Genomic DNA, 13,759 nt, shown 5'->3' on the forward strand with positions numbered 1-13,759 from the left:
AGTCTAGGCTTTGTTCCAAAATGATTTTTTTGCTTGCAACAAGAAAAACATGTCATTTTTTTCAGATAATATTTTTGTTACTCTCTTGTATTTTTGTTTTGTTTGAGATTTGGAGGAAAACACTTTTATTATCAAGTAGTGAACTTTATATTTTTCCATTATGAAGCCTTCTACTATTTGATTCTTAAAGCTTTCTCTTATTTACCCTGAGCATGGTAGCACATGCCTTTAATCCCAGTACTCAGGAGGGAGAGACAGGGTGAGTTCAGTGTCATCCTGGTCTACAAAGTGAGTCCAGGAAAGCCAGGACTAAAAGAGAAACCCTTTCTTGAAAAGAAAGAAGTTATCTCTTATTTATAATTAGACAAAATTTGCCCCATATTCTTCCTGGCTTTATGTTTAGTTGATTTTGTTTTGGTGGTGTTTTTGTAGTTGGTATGCCTATTTGCTTTGACATTCAATTTCACCAGAATTAACTTTGTCCCATAGGTCCAATATTTAAAACTATTATTTTTCAAGTGAACAACTATTATTATCACCACCATGTTCAACTTATTTATAAAATAATAATAACACTGGCCTTTATATTTTCCTCTTTTTATTTTAGTGGGTGTGAATGGTTTCATTGTTCATGTAGGTGTAGTGTTTTCCTTGTATGGGGTAAAAAAACAAACAATCAAACAAACAAAAACATGTATCCCAGGCTGGTCTTGAACACCAGATCTTCCTGCCTCTGCCTTCTTCAGCAAATCCTACCAGCTTGAGCCACCAGAGGTGGCACATTTTCCTCTTTTTAATAACTGAAAGTGCCATTTAAAAAAAGATGGGATAACCATTGAGATGTAACAAGAATAAATTAATAAAGGAAAAAAATAAAAGTGTATCTCTGAGCAAAACTAAAATAAAAAAATTTCAGCTAGTTTCACAAGAAAAACAAAAATGTATTCTAATTACAATATTTCTCACTTCCCTTTTTCCCCTTAAACCCTCCTGTATATGATTCTTTGCTATCCTTCAAATTCATGACTTCTTTTCCATCAATTGTTATGGCATATATATGTATTCGTATATACATATATACTCACAAATGTAACTTGTTGAGCTTATATAATGTTACTCGTGTGTATGTTTTCAGGACTGACAGTTTGGTGTTAGACAACTAGTTGGCATTCTCTTCCCTAGTGAGGGCCACGTAGACTTACTCAGTACCCTGTAGCTCTTTGTGTATGGTTGAGGCCTAGCAGGCTTTTCACAGCACAGTTTGGAATACTAGTAGTTGTCATCCTTGTTATGTTCATGTTTGGGTGGTAATGTTGGTGGGACTTTACAAGTATAGCACCTTATGTTTCCAGACACAATCACAGAAAAGTCTCTGATGCTCTGGCTTAACAATACTTTAAAATCCTCTTCTACATTTTTGTCAGAGCCTAGGGTGCAGGAGTGTTTTGTAGATGTATCGACTGAGACTAAGACCCACAACTCCGGATTTTGATTAGTTGTGTTTTTCTGTAGTGGTCTTTGCCTGTTGCGAACAGAAAGTTTCTTAATGAGGAGTGAAGACTACACTTATCTGTGTGTGTAATCTGTGGGTAGACTGTAGTGAGGGTTTATGATGGTTTAGTAGACTATGCTTATAGATTATCCTCCAATAACCATGATTGTCTTAGCACTGAGTGGTATCTAGGTTTCCAGAAGCAGGTATGGTACCCTTGTTGAGGGTCTTAAATCCACTAGAGGACTCTTGGTTACCAACAAGGTATGTATGCCACTGTCACACCCATAGTGTTACTGTGGCATGCTAGATATTGATGTGGTTCACAGGTGTCATATCTGGGTGGGACCATTGGTTGTCTACCTCCTTTGACTTCTTGAATGGTACCTTCTGGTACCATGAAAGGTAGACGTCAGAAAGGGGCATTGAGATCAGCTCCAGCTCCAGGCCTCTGGGTCCTGTTTCTGAAGTATATAGTGTATAGTGTATAGTGTATAGTGTCTTCACAATAGGGACTTATCATCCACCTCTTATAGGTAAGCAAGGGCAGCACAATTTTTGCTACATGTTTTGGGAGATTCTTAGGCATCCCTGGCCAACAACTCTAGAGAAGGCTTCTCATGTCTTATATTAGGGTTTTGGCTAGGTGGCCTCTTAGAAAAAGTGTCATCATCTCAAATGAGAAGAGGCCATTAAAGCTATACATGTACATGCATACACTGAGTTACATGCATATTATGTTTGCTTGTTTTGTAAACAGTTAACAGTATGATTCCTAGTGGCGTTTTTAGAAATCTATATTGTTATTTTAATTCACTCCCTCCAGGTCTTTCCCCTTTCCCAAGGAGCCCTCTTTCCCTATTTTTCCTATCAGGTATCAGTTGTATCATGATTCTCCTTTTCCCACCTTCTTCTGTATTCGCCTCCCTCCTCCTCAGTATGGAGTTCCCAGTCTTCCTTCTTTTCTTCTGTCAGATTACTGTCCTGTTAATCTGTTTTCTGACAGAAGTCCACCAGTATAGTTCAATGACTGAGATGTCACTGAAAATAAATTGGTAAGTCATTGCCAAATATGTATTTTCTTACATTTTGATTTTTCTTAGTAACTTTCATTCTATTTGTTCTTTCGGAAGAATTTTAGAATTTTTGTTATAGTCTCATCCAAAATCCTTCATGCATTTATTAACATATCCAAATTACAAACTAACTATGGAAGAAATTATATGTTTAAGTTAGTTTAGAGTGAAAAATTCTGTAATAGGATAAATGAGCTCGTTTGGATTGTGGATTCTCTTCCTTTTTCAAATAGGTAAATTCTATTCAATTTTCAACATATTGAGTGTTATTGCCTTTTCTTTGTAATTTTGATTTGAACTCTCACTGGTTAGAATAAAGTTTCATTTTAATCTCCCATATTAATATGTATATCATTTTAGTGTCACTGACTGAAATTTCACGATTGTATTTTTACCCATACTATGATTTGATCATCAATGTTACCTCTGTCATTGAACTCTTAGATGCAAGACAAGTGGATTGTTTTTCTTTATCTCAAAGCAAAAATATCTGTCTGGTCCTTAGACAATATTAACTACGTGTTTATTGAATTTGTATGGAAATTTGCATTTCTTTATTTTTCAGATAGACATATTTTGTTACACATGTATAAAACAAACTACCTACAGCAAGGAGAACCATGTGACAATCATGAGTTCTATAAATGTTACATTCATAGGGGTTTGGCTATTTGTATTTGTCAAGTTTGAAGTAAGTGTCTCTCCTGTCTTGTTAGGTCTAAATTTCTGAATGAAATGCAATATCTATCCTATCTCAACTCTAATAACTTAACTCCTTTATCTTGATCTAAAAAGATCTTATCTTGTAACCAACTAAACTTGATTACAAAACATAGAGGGAGGATAGAAAAACAGCTACATGATTGAACCTATTCCTTAACTCTAGGCCTTAATTGTTACTTATAATGAAGGTTATGCCTAAGTCATTGGTATAGAATTTAGTATATTGATACAAAACATGGGCATGTCAAATACTTTTCAGATTCTAGCACAAGAATACATATCCTAAGTCTAACAGAGAGATATGACTCTATCGATATACGTAGTAAATAGTTAAATAAGGTCTTCAAAAGTCTCAGAGACACACAGAATATGGCATTTAAAGATGCTTTTATAATGCTAAAGTTTCTTTGACAAACAAGACAAGTTAACTCCTGCCAACACCCAGCCAAGCTCAAAGAAAATGATGAGCATCAAAGAGCCTCCTTATGGAGATGGCTTCAAATGTGGCAAACCAGCCACTGGGCAAAATGTCCTAATTCCTGCCAGAAACAGAATTCTGCCTAAAACTGGGCACCTTAGATGGAGGCAGAGTTGATAGCCACACTCTGCCAAGACAGGGTAAGCAAGTCTTCTATAGTCCCTGCCTTGCAAATAAGTCTGGCAAAGATATTGTTCAGAAGGCCAAAGATGAGGCTCCAAATTTATAGAATATTGGGTGACTGTTCAGGCAGTAAACGGTCTCAGTCAATTTGTTCATTTTGGAAGCTGCTAACCTGCACTGCTGGTTCACTCGGGTATTTAAGTTTTATTCTTTCTCAAGTCTCTGAGGGGCATTGAAGATCAGATAGTTTGGTTTTATAATCAAGCCTTCCTTTTTTTTTAATTAAAAATTTTAAATGTTTTACATATATACTTATATTATAACACATATATACAATAAGCTACTGATAGCAAGAAGAACCATAACACAATCAGGAATTATATTAAGGATACATTTTTAGTGATTTAGTTATTTGTATTTAACAGCCTTGAACAAAACATCTTTCCTATCTTGGTACATCTAAAAATCTGAATGTATAGTGTGTGTGTCAAGAATAATCTTACATTTGATTTCTATACCCACTGTATCTAAAATTAAACTTATTTTGCATCTATATAAAAATTTTCTATACCAATGAATTAAAAATAACCTTGCAAGTAACAAATGAGGCATTAAGTTGGGGAGTAGATTCACTAATCTACTTTTTGGTCTATCTTCCCTATATATTTCTATATTCCCCCTTCTTTCTTTTCATCCTCTATCTCCAAACTTAAGAGTGTAAGATAAAGGAAAAGACAGATATCGCCGAGTCTAACCTTGTTTTCTTTCTAAATAAGACCAACTCCCATTAATAATAACCCCCTATAGCCCAAGAGAGCAACCAAAATCCTACTTGGCTCCCCTTAAAGGAAATGGGGTATCGTTCTCTTAAGGTTTCTTCAGGCTAATTTGGGATTAATAATACTTTTGTAGGGGCCCAAATAAAATTGGGGAAATGGATAAATAAGCTAGGAATAGCACTTGTGGTCCAGTTTCTAAATGTTGAGAAATACCAGTCTTATTTAGAGTCCTGTATGGGACAATCTCATATACTGGACCAATCGGGATTGAAAGATTTCTTTGAAAGTGTCCTGAGAACTGTCTTGATCTGATGACAAACAATTGAAGCACTTGGTGCTGGAAAATGAAGGATACAAGATGTCAGTGACCAGTATGCTGAGAGGAATACATCCTGCCAGGTCTGATTCAATGTCAGTGTCTGGTTCTTTTGTTCTGAAAGCATATACTTTCTCACAAGCATAATACAGTCCTAAAATTATAAGTGTATAAGGTGTGCATGATGCACAGAACAATTAAGGCTGGTTTTCTGCTCTTTGTATGAGCAGAAAAAAAGGACATCTGTAAATCTTTATTCATACCATATGGAGAATGGCATCTAATAGTAATTCATAGGGATTATGTAGCCAAAAAGAAGCATTGTCTATGCCTAGACATTCATGTCTCAGACATATCAGAGCTATTTCCATATAGTGAGATTAGCAATATAAGTTACCTGCTTTTTCTGCAGTTTAAATTCTTCTCATCCCTCCTGTATCCCCCTCCCTCATTCTCTCCTGATATCCCATCCCTCCCTCATCCCTTCTCCCTCCCTCCCTTAGTCCTCAGAAAGGGAAGCCCTCCTCTCCTAACATCTAACCTCAGCCTATTAAGTCTCATCTGTACTACCTGTAACCTTCCTCTGTAGCCTGACAAGGCCACCCTACCAAGTGGAAGTGATCTAAATTCGGTGGCCAGAGTGCATGTCTGAATTAGTCCCTACTCTCCACACATGGGACCCACAAGGAGACTGTGCTACTACAGCTAAGCAGAAGGTATGGGTCCACATCATACATGGTCCTTGGTTGATGTTTCAGTCTCTGTGTTGAAGTGTAGTTATCCTGTATTATGTGGCTAATATCCGCTTATGTGTGAGTATATTCCATGTGTGTCTTTCTGAGTCTGGAAGAATTTGAAGATTTATGAAGTTGGAATGATTGGGAGAATCAACATAGTAAAAATGGCAATCTTACCAAAAGCATTCTACAGATTCATTGCACTTCCCATCAAAATATGCATACAATTTTTTATCAGCCTTGAAAGGTCAATTCTCAACTTCATATAGAAAAACAAAAATAAAAACCCAGAAGAGATAAAAAGATCCTGTATAATAAAAGATCTTCTGGATCTCCATCCAGGAGCTCAAGCTGTACTATTGAGCAACAGTAATAAAAACTAACATGGTACTGGCATAATAATAGGCTGGGTGATCAATGGAATTGAATCAAAGACCCAGAAATAAACCCACATACCCCTGGATACTTGATTTTTGACAAAGAAGACAGATATGTACAATGGAAAAAAGATAACATCTTCAACAAATGATGCTCGTCTAACGGGATGGCTACATGTAAAAAATGAAAATAGATCCATATCTATCACCCTGCATGAAACTAAAGTACAAATGAATTAAAGTTCTCAACATAAACCAGACACACTAAATATGATAGAAGAAAAAGTAGGAAATAGCCTTGAGATCATTGGAACAGGAGACAACTTCCTGAACAGAATTCCAACAGCTAAGGCCCTAAGATCAACCATTAATAAATTGGACCTTGTGAAACTGAAAAACTTCTGTAAGGTGAAGGACACTGTCAACAGAACAAAACGACAGCCTACAGACTGGGAAAAGATCTTCATTAATCCCACCTCTGACAACAGGATAATATCCAAAATATATAAAGAACTCAAGATATTAAACACCACCAAACCAAATAATACAATTAAAAATGCAGTACAGAACTAAGCAGAGAATTTACAACAGACAAATATCGAATCACTGAGAAACACTTAAACCCATCAGAATGGCTAAGATCAAAAATTCAAGTGACACCACATGCTGGTGAGGATGTGGGGAGAAAGGAACACTCCTTCATTGCTGGTGGGAATGCAAACTAGTACAACCACTTTGGAAATCTATCTGGTGCTATCTCAGAAAAATGGGAATAGGGCTTCCTCAAGACCCAGCTATTCCACTCCTTGGAATATACCCAGAAGATGCTCCAGCACACAGCAAGAAAATTTGCTCAACCATGTTCATAGCAGCCTTATTCATAATAGCCAGAACATGGAAACAGCCCAAGTGTCCCTCAATAGAAGAATGGATAAAGAAACTGTGGTACATATACACTATGGAATACTACTCAGTTATTAAAAACAAGAAAATCCTGAAATTTGAGGGCAAATGGATCAAACTAGAAATGATCACACTGAGTGAGTTAACCCAGACTCAGAAAGACTCACATGATATATACTCACTTATAATCAAACACTAGCCCAAAAGGGATGTCCCATGAAAGTCTTCACTTACCAGGATATTGGGATATATGCAGGGATTTCCTCTTGGGACTGTAGGTGAGAGAAGGATGAGAGAATGTGGAAATAGAAGAATCCAGAAGGTCCTAGAAACCTACAAGTAGAAAATCATGATAGGTGGATCTGTACCCAGGGAGGTCTGCTCAAACTACTGCAGGACAATATATGCAGTAATTATTGAACCTCTACTCAGATCTAGCCAATGGATAGGAAATTATCCATAGTCTGGTGCCCCATATTTGACCGTTTCCCCTTGGTGGAGAGGCCTGGTGGCATTTGGAAAAGAATAGGCAGGCTACCAAAATGAGACTTGATAGGCTGTGACCATATGGTCGGGGAGGAGGACCCCTTATGTCACAAACCTGGAGAAGGGGAATCGGGTGAAAGGTGGAGGGAGGGAGGAATGGGAGGAGACAAGCAAGGGGATAACAATTGAGATTTAATCTGAATAAATTAATAAAAAAAGAAATGCTCAGCATCTCCAGTTACCAGGAAATTGCACCTCAAAATGATTCTGAGATTCCATCTGACACCTATCCAAATGGCTAAGTTCAAAAACTCAAATGACAGCACATGCTGACGAGGATGTAGAATATGGGGAACACTCTTCCATTGCTGGTGGGAGTGCAAACTTATACAACCATTTTGGAAATCAGTCTTGTGCTTTCTCAGGAAATTGGGAATAACTCTACCTCAGGACCCAGTCATACCACTCCTGTGAATGTACCTGAAAGATGCTCAACTATGTTCATAGCAGTTTTATTCATAATAGCTAGAATCTGGAAATAACATACTTGTCCCTCAGTTGACAAATAGATAAAGAAACTGTGGTACATTTACACAATGGATTAGTATTCAGCTATTAAAAACAAGGAAATCTTGAAATTTGCAGGTAAATGGATGGAACTAGAAATTTAGAATTCTTAATGTATGATAACTATATTTAAGTCAGGAATTTAGATGAAATCAAAAATCAAAAATTTTATCTATCTCCAAGAAACAAATGTTTCTCAGTTCAAAAGCAGGTGTACTATGGCATCTCTATGTTGATGCCAGATAAAATCACATGTGGTAAATATCTTTGAAGCTAATTCTTACAGCCACTTCCACACTCATAGGCACTTTCAGTCCACTTTTAAATAACACCTCAATATTAAAACAAAAAACAAGAAAAACAAAGATTGAGCTGAAGAGATGGCTTAATGCTTAGGATTGTATACCACTCTTATAGAACACACGAATTCAATTTCCAGCACCCACATCAAGCAGTTCATGATGCCTCTGACCTATGTGTGTAACAGTACTTCTAGGCATATATGCTCCCATGCAAGTACATATAACTAAAAATAATTCAACAGATCTTAAAAGTGAACCCTGAAAAAAACAAAAAAACAAAAAAAAAAAAAGAAAATGAACCCTGATACTTTTGAAGATATCTTTCTCACATCCTGTATATTTACATGACTTTTTAAACTTTCATCATTATTTACTATTATATTGCACCTCCATTGTAAGTTTTTGATGGAGGTAGTGTGAGAAAACATGACGATCATTAAAAATGAAGAGGAAACACATAGGGTTATATATATTCAGACAAAGAGTACACCACTTCAGTTGATGGTCCTAGTGTGCTCTGAGACCTGATTCAGCTCAATGCAGGCTCTGGAATGAGACATGCAGCTATTCACCTGGCAAATGTGTTCTTGAATCTACATTAGTAGTGAAAAAATTTACTTAACTGCTTCCACTAGAAAATTACAAGATTACTCTAGCAGAGGCCAGTGCTAAGCCTTCTGTACAGAACAATTTCTGAAGGAGGCCAACCAGCCAACTGGGATAGTTACTACATCACTAAAACTCAATAAGTGATTTAACCTTAACAACATGGAAACTATGGAGGGAAGTCCGTTCATAAGAGATAAGAAAATAGAGCAAGTCCCCATTAGGGAATTTTCATAAACTTGGTCCAGGAATCCCACAGTGTCACCCTGGGAGTCCCACAATTTAATACCATAGAGCTACATACAGTTCAGTACCCTATGACCTGAGACTTTGGCCCAGACTAAATTTTGATTAACCAGAATTAATTGTATTTGGATGACCCTGGTTTTCATGGCCTATATTTGCATGGCTTTATTTGTATGGCAGAAATTATACAACTGACATTTAGATATACAGTGGCTCCTGCTAACCTCCCAGAACCAATGGGCCAATATGGATTGCCTTCTTTTGTAACTTATAAAATTTATAACCAAAAAACCTGCACAAAATATCACCTGAACCATAGAATACTCCTTTATAATAGACATCCCACAGTCCACTGGCTTTTGGATAGTTAATACTCTACAGACTGCCCAGCATGTATTCAGTAAAGTCATTTCCTATTCTGACTTGAAAGGTGAATTCATCTGCTGCCTGCTAAGCTCAGCATATGTATTTCCTTTCTTAATCTGCACCAATTTACAACACATAACTGGTCATTTTATCAGTCATTGTAGTCAATAATTAAAATGAGACAATTATTGTATACTTGTAGTGTCCATTCACCTTATATATACCAGAGCTATTGCAGGCAGTCTGCAGAACAGTCAAAGGAACTAGGTAAATCACAGATAATTTGTCAAATTGAGATTGGAGACTGTGCTGTATCATATATAGTAAACCCATCACTATGCTGTTAAATTACTAAAGGATGAGAAATTTTTTTTTTACCAGAACCCAGAAGTGACATTGGTACTGCTTCTCATCTTTATCATCCCTAATAATCCACTTACAGAGTTTTGCCTTCTGTTACTCAAACTTTAGTCACACTGCAGGCATTGTTATTAATGAGCAAGTGCTTCTACTAAGGATACTCTAAGGAGACCCCTGAACTTGAAGCCATAACTACAGTCTGTCCACTTTGTTCTTCTAATATCTTTGAGACAGCATGCAGAGAAAGTTCCATTAGGGACAATTGGTGCTGATTAGCATAATGGTTGGAAGCTGTTGCCACAAATTGGAATGGAGCAAGATTATCAGATGTCCTGGGACTTAACTTAGGTGCCAATTTATTTTCTCTGTCCAGTGATGAATCAGCTATTGTTGCCAACAAGTCTTTGCAAAGGCACAGTAATTAAGGGCTCAGATCATTTGGGAATACAGATCTGGGTCACCCCAGTAGACAAATTACCAAGACCAATTAAAGTGCTCACCAAAGTGGAATGTCCATTTTTAGAATGGTGACAGAGGAAGTAACAGTAAATGTGTGCAATGATGGCTATAGCTATGGTGTTCTCGGAATGTTTTATTTTCTCTAATCTGCACATGTTGTCTTTGCTCTGATTATGGCTACCAACAAGGGGACTACAATTGATTGGGTTCAAAAAAAAAAAAAGAGCACAAAAGGACAAGAGTGCTACAGAAGGAGAAATACAGCAATCATTTGAGCACTGTTAGGAATTTTATCAGATGCAACTTTTATTTTAGCTATGCTTACTTCAGCTCTCTTCCAATGAGCTTCATGCAGTTACAAAGGAAATCATCAGGCTCAGTTATCTTAACTCTTGCTATGCTTGCTCTTCCTGTTGGAAGCAAAGAATGATGTCATTTGTGAGCATCACCTGATGCTATATGTACACAGATCCAAAAGATGAAGCGGTTTATCAATCCACAGGAAAAACACTGAACCAAATGGAAATAGATCTAAGACATTTCACAATCTTTTTTGGATGGTCATTTTTGGAACAACCGAGAAGCCAGCAGCATATTTCTAAGCCACTCTTTTGTTCCTCTCTTCCTTCTGACTAGTTTCCCATTCTTCCTATTAGTGTTGGAATCACACTCGTCTGTAATGTACTCTTATGTAGGCTTTTTCTTGGGATCAATTTACTGTGGAGTGACCAGTGAGAACATTTCCATTAGACCAAGTCAAATCCTAGGTAATTCAATGATGAACCTGGCTTTAGAAACAAATGTGGTCTAAGGTGTGATCTGTCTATCTGCTGCACTCTGTTCATTGGCTCATTTCTTATTGAAGCTAATAAATTGATTACTAAAGCAAAGAGGTAGTTTAGATGCCCATTCTAGTAATCATGACTTTTTAATATTAAATATTTATTTCTTATAAAATTTGAAGTAGAAATAACATAATTAATTTAATAAATGACATATGAAATATATTTTTATAAGGAATGGAAACCTGACATATTATGTTGGAGAAGAATACCATCTCCTGTTAACAGCTTTCTATTTCATTTCCCTGGTTACCTTGAGAGGCTACTTATAGACTTAACTATCATAATAGCAGAAGTTGAAAGCATAAGAAATGTTCCTCTTTCTGCTTTTAAAGATTAGAGCACCAAAGGCAGGGGAGATTAAGTTACGCATCCAATCTCACAAGCTCATTTGTAGCAAACATTTAAATTATAACTAGATAATCTAGAAAACTGAGTGATTATGTTTCAGAAAAGTTTAAGCACAGATTCATAGAGGATCCTGGGAATTTTCATCAAGGCCTCCTGAGAGCCCATCTAATATTACATTACTACAGCTCTATATAATCATCATATCCAATGAATTAATTATGACACATATTTTCCCAATGTAATACAGATGGCTTTATCATATAATTTCAAGGTATATCTAGGAATGATTCATTGTTATTTTAAAGACACCTTTGCTTTTATTACCCAGAAGAAACTCTAGATAGATACATAAAACTGCTATCATTCAAAAACACATCATTGATCTAATGAGTCTCTTTGTACCTCTGAGTGTCCATCTCAGATGGAATTTTGACAAGCTAGATATAGTTCTAAATATTGAGTAAAATGGATATGCTAGTATTTCAGGGTCTGAGAGCATATCTTAAAGTATGTGCTGATATGTATCAGATCTGAATATCAGAACTCACTTATTCTCAGCAGTACAGATTAAAAACAAAGCATTGTGTATGATAGACAAGTGGCCCACTACTGATCTGTATTCTCAGGCACGCTGACCTTGAACTGGTGATCTTCCTGCCTTTGCTCCCCAAGTGCTAGGGTTATAGGCTCATAACTCATTTTGAGAAGTTCGGAAAACAATGTTTCTGAGAAACAGTGCAATGTGGCACCGCTTGACTTTCTTCCATAGAGTCCCTGACATACAGCTACACTCTCTAACTGACCTGCTGCCTAAATTAAGTACTGGGTCACCTGTTTTGGGGGGAAATAAACTGTCTTATTTGCTGAATATTGTTTTTGCTTGTAGTAGCACTTATTCCATTAGGAAATTCTCATTGTATTGAATTCACATATGTATTGAACAGAATAAATAGTAGGTTCCAGTTAGACAGTAAAATACAAAGACTATTATGTTTAAACAATTAGTTTGGTTAATTATATTTCCTATCTGAACCTCTTAAAACTAAGTAAAAAAATCTCACCCTTGAAGCATCTCAAAATTAAATAGGGAAACAAATGCCAATTAGTAATCAGCAAGAACGTCATGGTAGAGGTGCACAGAGGAGGCACCCGATCAAGGATTGTTTCCTGCAGATGACAGTATGTCTGCATTGAATACTAGAGGATTGAAAGGATTCCATAAATTATAAGAAAAAACAGTCTTCCAGAGAGTACAATATATAAAAGGTGGAGATGGTATAAAACAGTTAATAAATTATAACTAGAACAAAAGTCTGGCATAGAAGTCTGTGAGAGAGATTGGTCAATAAGTCTGACTAGACAAATAAGGCCAAATCGTAAGACAACCTAAAAGAAGTAAACAACAAGGTTTAGGGAGGATAACATTGTGCTCAGATCAATCAGCAACCAGGCAGTTATACATGCTAATCATTACAGCATTTTATTTTTGGTAAACTAGATGAAAGCTCTTCAGACCTCCCAATACAATTCTGCTACAGTACAAGAAATGGCACCTTTTAATACTGTCATACCTTTGCTTTCTATTGCTGTAATAAATACTATGACCAAATTCAACTTGGGGAGGAAAGAGTTTGTTTCAGCTAACAGTTGTAGTCTCTTGTGAGTGGAAGTGAGTACAGGAACTCAGATCAGGAAACTGGAGGCAGGCTTTGAGGCAGAGGTCATGGTGGTGGAACACTGTGCACTGCCTTGCTTGCTATGTCTCACGCAACCTCTTCTGTTATACAGCCCATGAGCACTTGCCCAGGTGTAGCACTACCCTCAGGGAGTTGGGCCTTCCTACAGCAGTTATGAATCATGAGAATGTCCTACAGACTTGATCATAGGCAAATTTTATGAAAAAAAATTTCTCAATGGAGGTTCCTTCTTCAAAGAGAACTTAGGCTGTTTCAAGTTGACAAAAGCAAACAAACAAATAAACAAACAAAAGCCCAGCCAACACAAAAATCATAGAGTTAAAGAAAGGCTTCCCCATGTTAAGTTTTCTCTCTACCCTAGAACATTTTCCTGTTAATTATCATAGGAAAGAAACACAAATTAAGAAAAAATACAGTAAAGCAGCCTTTACAGATGGTTACGTCCTCAGCTTTTTCATGTTGATTTCCTTTTG

General features: G+C 36.6%; 1 long non-coding RNA gene across 1 annotated transcript in view; it reads right to left on the reverse strand.

Moving 5' to 3' along the window:
- Positions 1 to 7,268: 7,268 nt before the first annotated feature.
- LOC311584993 overlaps positions 7,269 to 13,759 on the reverse strand; it is an 88,623-nt gene continuing 82,132 nt past the window's right edge. Inside the window, exon 3 of the long non-coding RNA XR_014775075.1 lies at positions 7,269 to 7,337. This is a non-coding gene — a long non-coding RNA (uncharacterized lncRNA). The remainder of the gene's footprint in view (positions 7,338 to 13,759) is intronic.

The sequence above is a fragment of the Acomys minous genome (genome assembly GCF_964271855.1).
Source record: "Acomys minous genome assembly, chromosome: 2".
Classification (NCBI taxonomy): Eukaryota; Metazoa; Chordata; class Mammalia; order Rodentia; family Muridae; genus Acomys; species Acomys minous.